This window comes from Eptesicus fuscus, chromosome 18, assembly GCF_027574615.1.
Source record: "Eptesicus fuscus isolate TK198812 chromosome 18, DD_ASM_mEF_20220401, whole genome shotgun sequence".
Lineage (NCBI taxonomy): Eukaryota > Metazoa > Chordata > Mammalia > Chiroptera > Vespertilionidae > Eptesicus > Eptesicus fuscus.
The window spans coordinates 53,908,194-53,916,373 of record NC_072490.1 but is presented as its reverse complement, the minus strand read 5'-3'; the positions used below and the strand labels follow the sequence as shown (position 1 = coordinate 53,916,373).

The 8,180-nt window shown below is 46.1% G+C and overlaps 1 pseudogene; it reads left to right on the top strand.

Annotated features, from left to right (window-relative positions):
* Positions 1-4,528: 4,528 nt before the first annotated feature.
* On the top strand, positions 4,529-7,309 carry LOC103290433 (pre-B-cell leukemia transcription factor 2-like; annotated as a pseudogene).
* The last annotated feature ends 871 nt before the right edge of the window (positions 7,310-8,180 follow it).

Below are 8,180 nucleotides of genomic sequence, written 5' to 3'. Positions count from 1 at the left end.
CTCTTGATCATACTAGACACTAAATTTATTACAATTGTATTTCTCTATATTATGATTGAAATACAGCATGTTTATTTATCAACTGTACCTCAACAATAAAGTTGAAGAAGATATCTAAGGATCTAATTGCAGAGGTGTTGGCAGAGCTGAGAGTAAAGAGGGAAAGGTCAGCCAACCTGGAGTTTCCCAAATGCAAGAAGGTGCTACTACAGGCAGAACCTGAGGAACTAAGAGAGGAGATGGTGTCATGAGAATCAAGGAGTCAGGGATGCCTGAGGGAGTGGAACCTTGGAAGGGTTACCAGCCCAGGTGACCACGTGGCTGGGACTTTCAGGTGAAAGCTGAAATTCTGGAGGAGTAACTACTCAGGTGGTCTGGGGCTGAAGCAGGGGTTCCAGAGAGGGAGGAGCACAGAGGGAATGTGTGCCTGCAGGAACTGGGAGCACACAGGAGGTGCAGACAGTGACAAGGCGCTTCCTGAGGAGAGAGGGGAGGGGAAATACCCTGGCTGCTCCTTTCTTTCTGGCCTCCAGTCTTACGACATTGCCTCCCAGTAGCAAAAGAGCCGGGGAATAGTCGTTTTCAGCATTCTACTTCCTGTGATGCAGAGCAACTGGGCAAATGATCCGTACAGACACTAACAGGAAATGACATGTGAGTGGCATCACAATGATAGCTTACAAACGAGGGGTCACCAAGTCTGGAAACACAGAAAAGAAGATATATAATACATAGTTTATTGATGTTACATTATAGTACATATGTTCAATGACATTACATGATGTGTTCATTGTTTTGTCCCTCAAGTAGTGGTCCATAGTGCAGTGCACTATGAAAATTGCCACAATAATGGTATATCAATGCCTTTCCAGCCGTCCCTGCACAGGCATATGATATCTGTTGCATCCCATGACTTGTACCTTTGATTTTCATTGCATAAGCCTGCATCTTTAGCATATCCCCAAAGAACTGTGTTCAATCTGCTTTTAAAACAAGCACCTATTTTTCCATCTGCCTTATATACATTAACTTGTTTAATTAGCTGTTATTGTGCATTAAACTGCATCTGTAATTTGTTCCACAGAGAAGATCTGAGTCAAGCTACAGCAAAGTAAACTTCTTCCAGTTTTGCATTCTCAATTTCATGACAAGTAACCGAGGGCCTGGTGGTCAGAATGAATTGAAGAAATAAATTGGGGATGAACTTCGCTATGTGTTTCGGTTCCTTTCACAAGGGTGGCTTGCAGTGTTAGAGATCTAGAAATGTTACCCACCTGGCACTCAGGAAGTCAGGAAACCTGAGAAATACTCCTGGAGGATCACAATTTGAGCAGAACTGAAGATCTGAAGTTTATTCATTATCGATCCAGACAGCAAAATGCAAGGGCCGTAGTCAGGTTATCACATCAAATGATCACCTCAGCCTCCCCAGAGACCATGCATGACACACAGGCCGGGGAGCTGTTTCCTCCTCCAGCCTCTTAGCTAAATATTAGTCTTAACACTCCGCTGTCGCTGTCCAAGCTGTAAACCTCAGGCTTCCTGGCTCCCGGCTGCCTCCCACTTTCCTTGGCAACGAGTCCTGTAAATCCTATTCCTCATGCCTTTTATTTTCGGTCTGTTTTGCTCAGACCCACGAACATGGTTTTATTTCAAACCCACATGTCCTTGTACCTTGTCCACTGCAGCAGCTTCCTAACCGCCTTCCAAGTTGGCTTTTTACTCATTTAATAAATCTTCCAACCTAACTTCCAGATGGAACCTGGAGTGATATTTCTACATTCCTGGTCTAATCATTGTACCTCCTCGGTTAAAACCTATGGCGCTCCCTTTTCCTCTTAACTAAGCTCCATTGCAAGTTGCCACTGAACAAAGGAGAAAACTAGAAAGGCTTTAGCGTGAGTCTGAGGCCCTGCCTGATGTGACGTTGACCTAACACCACAGCCTCTCCCCAGCTGCTCCTTTATCGAAGGCTCTTTGCCCTTCAAAGGAACAGAACCTTAGGGAAAGTGGTGCAGGTGTGGGCACCATTTTCAGGCCCCTATTTAAGCTTTAATGCTATTGGTCAAATAGTTCTGGTTCTCTGCCTGTGGGGTACGTGGGAGATTTCTCTTCCCTTATGGTGGTGGGTCAGTGTGACTAGCTCGGCCAGTGTGCTTTGTGTGGTTGAGATGCGGGCCCTTCTGGGCTAGAGCAGTTAGTTGCTGGTGCAAGACTTTCTGGCTCCTTCCCTTTGCCATGTGTTTGCTCAGCATGAAGGCCACTTCGTCGGCCTCCCTCTCAGAGGAAGGAGACTTGGTGCGAAGTTCTGCAGGGACCGTTGGGCACGGGCGAAAAATGAACCTTTCCTGCTAGAAGCTTCAGTTGGTGGTGGTTGTTGCTACGGTACAAGAGTTGGCAAACGTTTTCTATAAAAGCTCTGTAGGCCACGCAGGCAGTTGACCCCTTTGTCGTCCTCCCTTATGATCCTCAATATTGTAAAAACAGACCCAGCCTGGACTGTGCCAAGGGCCATAATGGCCATCCCTGCTATAGTAACCGAAGACAGGAAACAAAACGTGGTCCTTTCATCGCTGCTTTTCTCTGACAGCCTCTTCAGTTCTCTCACCTCTGGACCAGTTTCCTCTGCTTCTGGCCTGGCACACGGCCTAACGCAGTCACCATAGGTGGCTCAGCATAGCTGCCCTGGCCTCAGCTATTCAGCCTAAGTACCTCTGATCTATTAGTTCACGTTCTCTGGGGACCATTTGGCAACTTACCCTAAGTACTGGGTAAGGTGTCACCTTTGATCCATTCAGCCTGAGCAGAGCAGGTATAGAGTCTCTCCTTTTAGGAGCGAAGGGTGTGACAGGCTCTCTGGAAGGGACCAGGAGCAGGGAATGTTTACAGATTTTCCAGCAGAGCATTCAAACATTTGGCACAAGCCCCTTCCAAGCCCCCTGTTTAGTCTCTGTGGCACATACTTTCTGTCCCTGCTCTTCCCCTGACAATCTGATCCATAGCCCAAGATCCAGCCTAAACATCTCCTCGGTGAGGTCTTTCATTAACCAGTTAGCCCAGCTGGACACAATTAATTGTTTCTCCTTTGTAGTCCCACAGTGCCTTATATAAACACACCAAATTAATACAGTAATGTAACGAGTGCATGCATGTCTCCCTTAGAGGGGACCCCCTTGATGAAGAAGCCGTGGCTCAGTCACGGTCACGGCAGCCTTTTTGGCTGCAGGGATACTACCCCCTTGGCCTTGAGGGACACTGTCCCCTGATAATGTCTATCATTCTAAATTTAGATTTGTCTTTGGCAACCATATCTGAGATCCTTGGTAACAATAATTACTTCAAAATAGATTCAACGAATTTACATTTTCCTTTAGCAGAATATCATCAAATTTTTATAAGAAATTTTTTTCAGAAGGGCAGAAATTGCAACATCCATAGGAACCCATGCATAAAATTTAGCCCCCCACATACAATTCTAGCCTGAAGGTTAAACAAGAATTAGATTACTGCTGCTTACGGTCTAAGTTCACATGACAGCTTTCTTGCCCCCAATGCAGGGCAACGTCACAGACATTTTAGCAGGTTGGGATACAGTTTTAGTTACCAAACCGCCACCAGCTGGTTTAACTTTAATAAAACATGAAGTTGCTATATATGCCATGCCTTCTTGGTTCCAACATTTAGTACATGTACTGCTTGCTTTCAATTTCAGGAATGCAGAAAGTAAATAGAACAATGTGTATAAAGTATTATTTATTTTAAATTATTATTTGACAATATTTAAATGTGACAATGTCACTTTTAAATTGCCGAATTCATTTATTAACTCTACTAGTTTTTGGGGGGAGTATTTAGGGTTTTCATGTCATCTGTGAATAATGACAGTTTTACTTCTCCTTTCCAATGTGAATATCTTTTACTGCCATTTGACTCAGTGATCCCACTTCGGAAATATATCCTAAGAAACCCAAAACACCAATAAGAAAGGATGTATGCTCCCCTATGTTCACAGCAGTGCTATCTACAATATCTAGGATCTGGAAACAATCCAAGTGCCCATCAGTGATGAATAGATAAAAAAACAACAACCATGGTACATTTACACAATGGAATGCTATGCAGCTGTCAAAAGGGATCTCTTACCCTTTGAGACAGTGTGGCAGGACCTGGAGAGTATTATGCTAAGTAACATAAGCGAATCAGAGAAAGACAAGTATCACATGATCTCACTTATATGTGGAATCTAATGAACAAAATAGGTCCAGAGACATGGAAGCATGGAACAGACTGATGAATCTCAGAGGGAAAGGAAGGAGACAGGAAGAAATTAACCAAAGAACTTATATGCATACTAGAGGCCTGGTGCACAAAATTTTTGCACTAGGGGGTGGGGGGTTCTTTAGCCTGGCCTGTGCCCTCTCACAGTCCGGGAGCCCCGCGATGGGTTGCCCCTGCAGAGGGAGGCTCCATCCACCCGCCGCAGAGCCACCGCCAGTAGCCTTGGCCTCCCTCTTTGGGGTGATCGATCATGGGGCTCCGCATCCATCGCCCCAAAAAGGTAGGCCCTGCCCACCCAACTGGGGCTTCGAGATGGATAGCCACCACAGAGGGATGCCCTGCTCATCCGCCGCAGCCCGCAGGTCGGTGGCCTGGGCCTCCCTCTGCAGGGAAAGGGCCAGGCCCCCGACCAATCGCATCGCACCTGCCTTGGCTGGCCTGGCACCATTGGGTGTCATAGTGTGGTTGTCTGGATGGTCGGTCCTCTGTTTGGTCATTCAGACGATTTGCATATTATGCTTTTATTATTATAGATATGCATAACCCATGGACACAGATGATGGTGCAGCAGCAAGTCTGCGCAGGGGTGGGGGTGGTCAAAAGGGGAAAAAATGGGAACATATGTAATACTTTGAATAATAAAGATAAATTTTAAAAATGTAAAAATAAAGTGGAGGTGATAGTTTGATGGTGTAGCTGGAGTTTGCTGATACCACAGGAAAGGTCTGAAAGAGACTTTTCCAGGGCAAAAATGGGAAGCTTTCAGATCACAGTGTGAACTCTTATCTCAGTGGAAATGAATCCAAAGCAAAGCATTTCCCCTAAAACGTGAGGTCAACTGCCTGTCCCCAAAGCAGCAGCTGGCCAACAGCTTGTGGGCACCACTGTTTTCTTGGGCTGCCCTTATCGCCAGATGGCTGGCACCGAAAGGCTTTTATTTTTCCGCTGAAGAGAAACAGATAAGATATTGAAGATCACCCCCGCATTGTCTGCTTGGGCCTCCTGAGAAGACAATAAAGAGAGAGACTGCTTTCCAGCCTTAAGGAGTTGGTGTTACTTATGGTGTGTTGTGCTCAGTTGAAGTGGCTCTAAAAAGGACCAGGAATAGAGTCAATGTCGCTGCCTCTTTAGGACCTCAGGATGGCTTTACCCTCAAGGTCACTTCTCTTCTCAAAGTTGACCCTCACAAGATGTTATTCTTTAAGCTCTGATTTCCTTTTCTGCATCTTGCTTCTTCAGACCTAAGGAAAGTAACCGTTCCACTCTTACTAACCCTGGGATTCTGTGCTATTCCTTGTGGTTTTCCTACATCTGCCCACATCTTTTAAATATTCCCTTCATTAAGTCCTCCATAGATTATCCTAATTTGAATGAACCATCTGTTTCCTGTTGGGATGTTGACTGATATTCTTATTAATGTATGGGGAGAATTTTTGAGTTAAATATTTGTCATTGATATCTATTTTAATTGTTAAGAGGATGTAGTCTGTGGAATGCAAATTCTAATTCTAATTCTTTGTGGAGTTTTTATTTTTGCATTTGTGAGTTGTGAGCTAGAATTGTTTCATTTTTATAAATGATTCATGAATGTTTAAAAAGTCATATTCTTTATGTGGGAGGCAGGGTTCTACCACAGATTCATTATATTAAACTCAGAAAAAAAAGCAGACTCACCAAAAGTCATGAGAGAACTTTGAAAACACCCAAATTTGAGATGCTCCTAGAACATGAACTTTCTCCCACAAAATGTAGTCATGTATGATTGAAAAATGTTATTTAACCCCAGACCCCTAAAAAGGGAGACCTCACAAGCTCTGATGAGTAGAAAAAGAGGCCAGTGGACAGGTGGGTGCAGGGCTGGCTGAAGTTCACTTACAAGCTCGGTTCACCGGGATCAGACCCTGCGAATGCCAGGCGTCAGAAAAATCATGTGTAGCTGCATTCCGGAGACCGCTGGGGTATTCCTGTGTAATGAGACCTGCAAATATAAAATCCATAAAGACCAAGTGACTTGTGTCCTGCCAATCCAGTTCACTGTGCCACTGGCCAAGGCTCCCAGCTGCTGTGATCCAGGCACAGTCATGGTGACCTGAGGACAGAGAGCACTGTGTGAGTGTGCATGTGTCGTCATGGAGATGATGAGTGTCTGTGTGTGGAGCATAAGACATGTGTGTTAGGGCTGCACGAAGCCTATGAAGACAGCACAGATGTTGCTAATGGAAACCACAGAGAGAGGGAAAAGGTGAATAACTCAGAAATTTCTACAGCTCCTTTTCTCTTGCTCTTTGTTTATAATGTTTCTGTAAAGCGTATCTTCCTATATAATAAGAGAGGAATATGCTAATTAGCCCAGATATGCTAATTAATTACAACCAGTCAGGCACTTAATAGTCAAGACCAGTCAGGTGCGTCCCAGGAGCGGCCCCGGTGGAAGTGGCCACCTGCGAGGCCGTCAGGGTCCTGCACTCCCGGTTCCTGGACGCCAGGCGGAAATGCCAGGACTTCAGCCAACAGGCCACCGAGGTCCTAAATGAGTGTTTCTATTCCCGCCTGAGCAACCCGTATCCCAGTGAGGAGGCTGAGGAGGAGCTCGCCGAGAAGTGTGGCATCACCATCTCGCAGGTCTCCAACTGGTTTGGCAACAAGCGGATTCGCTGTAAGAAAAATATCGACAAGTTTCAAGAGGAGGCAGACATCTATGCCGTCAAGCCCACCCAGGGGGGCCACAGCCGCACCAGCTCCCCACACCCCCTTTGTCCGCCAGCTCTGGCGGCTCTTTCAATCTCTCAGGATCCAGAGACATGTTTCTGGGGATGCCCGGGCTCAACGGAGACTCCTACCCTGCTTCCCAGGGGGATTCACTCCCACACTCGATGGGCCCAGGGGGCTACGGAGAGAACCTCGGGGCAGCCAGATGTACAGCCCTCGGGAAATGAGGGCAAACGGCGGCTGGCAGGAGGCTGTGACCCCATTCTCAGTGACGTCCCCAACAGAAGGGCCAGGGAGCGTTCATTCTGACACTTCCAACTGATCTCACCCCTCAGGGCCACAGGGTGGGGGCTCACGAGGTGACTCTTGAGGAGAGGACAAGCCCCAGACACAGGAGAAGCACAAGATGGAGAAGGGCAAGTGGGGTCACCCTACCCCAGCCAACTCAGTGCTGGGGTTGTTGACTACATAGCAAGGAGAAGGGGGTCCCCTAAGGGGAAGGTGAGGTCTGTCTCCTCTTTTTTCCCTTCTTCTCAATCTTTTTCTCTCCCCATTTCTTACACAGAAACACACTCAGAACCATATCTTTCAGATCCTCTCTCTCTCTCATAGACACATACACAACTATTGTTTCTCTATAGACACATATACATTCTCTCTCTCAGACACATATATGACTATTCTGTCTCTCTCTCTCTCTCTCTCTCTCTTCTCTCTCTCTCTCTCTCTCTCTCATTTCATCTATTCTCTCTCCCCCACCCCTTATCTGTCCTGGGATCTGTGGAGACGCCAGACTTGCCCTACCTACCAGAGATGCCAAAAATGGGACACAACTTCTGGACAGATGACCTGGACATGCCCTTGGGCCTCCCACCCCTCCCCCTGCAGACGGCTTTATTACCTCATATGCAGCTCATCTTAAACCAATAGAATTGCTCGGTAAAAAAAGGGGGCGGGGAGGGAGGGAAGAACTTTATAAAGGAGTCAGTAGACAGCAGAGTTAAAGAAGGAAAGAGGATGTATGAGTGAACTGTAGGAGCTATAATGAAAATCAAGTATAGTTGTGTACTGGGGACAGATTTTAAAAGCAGGAGTCAGAAAAGAAAAAAAGATAATTGATAGTGAATAATTAGGCAGGTAGATAGATAGATATTAGAACAGTGGAAGTAAGTAGAGAAGAATGTATGGGATGA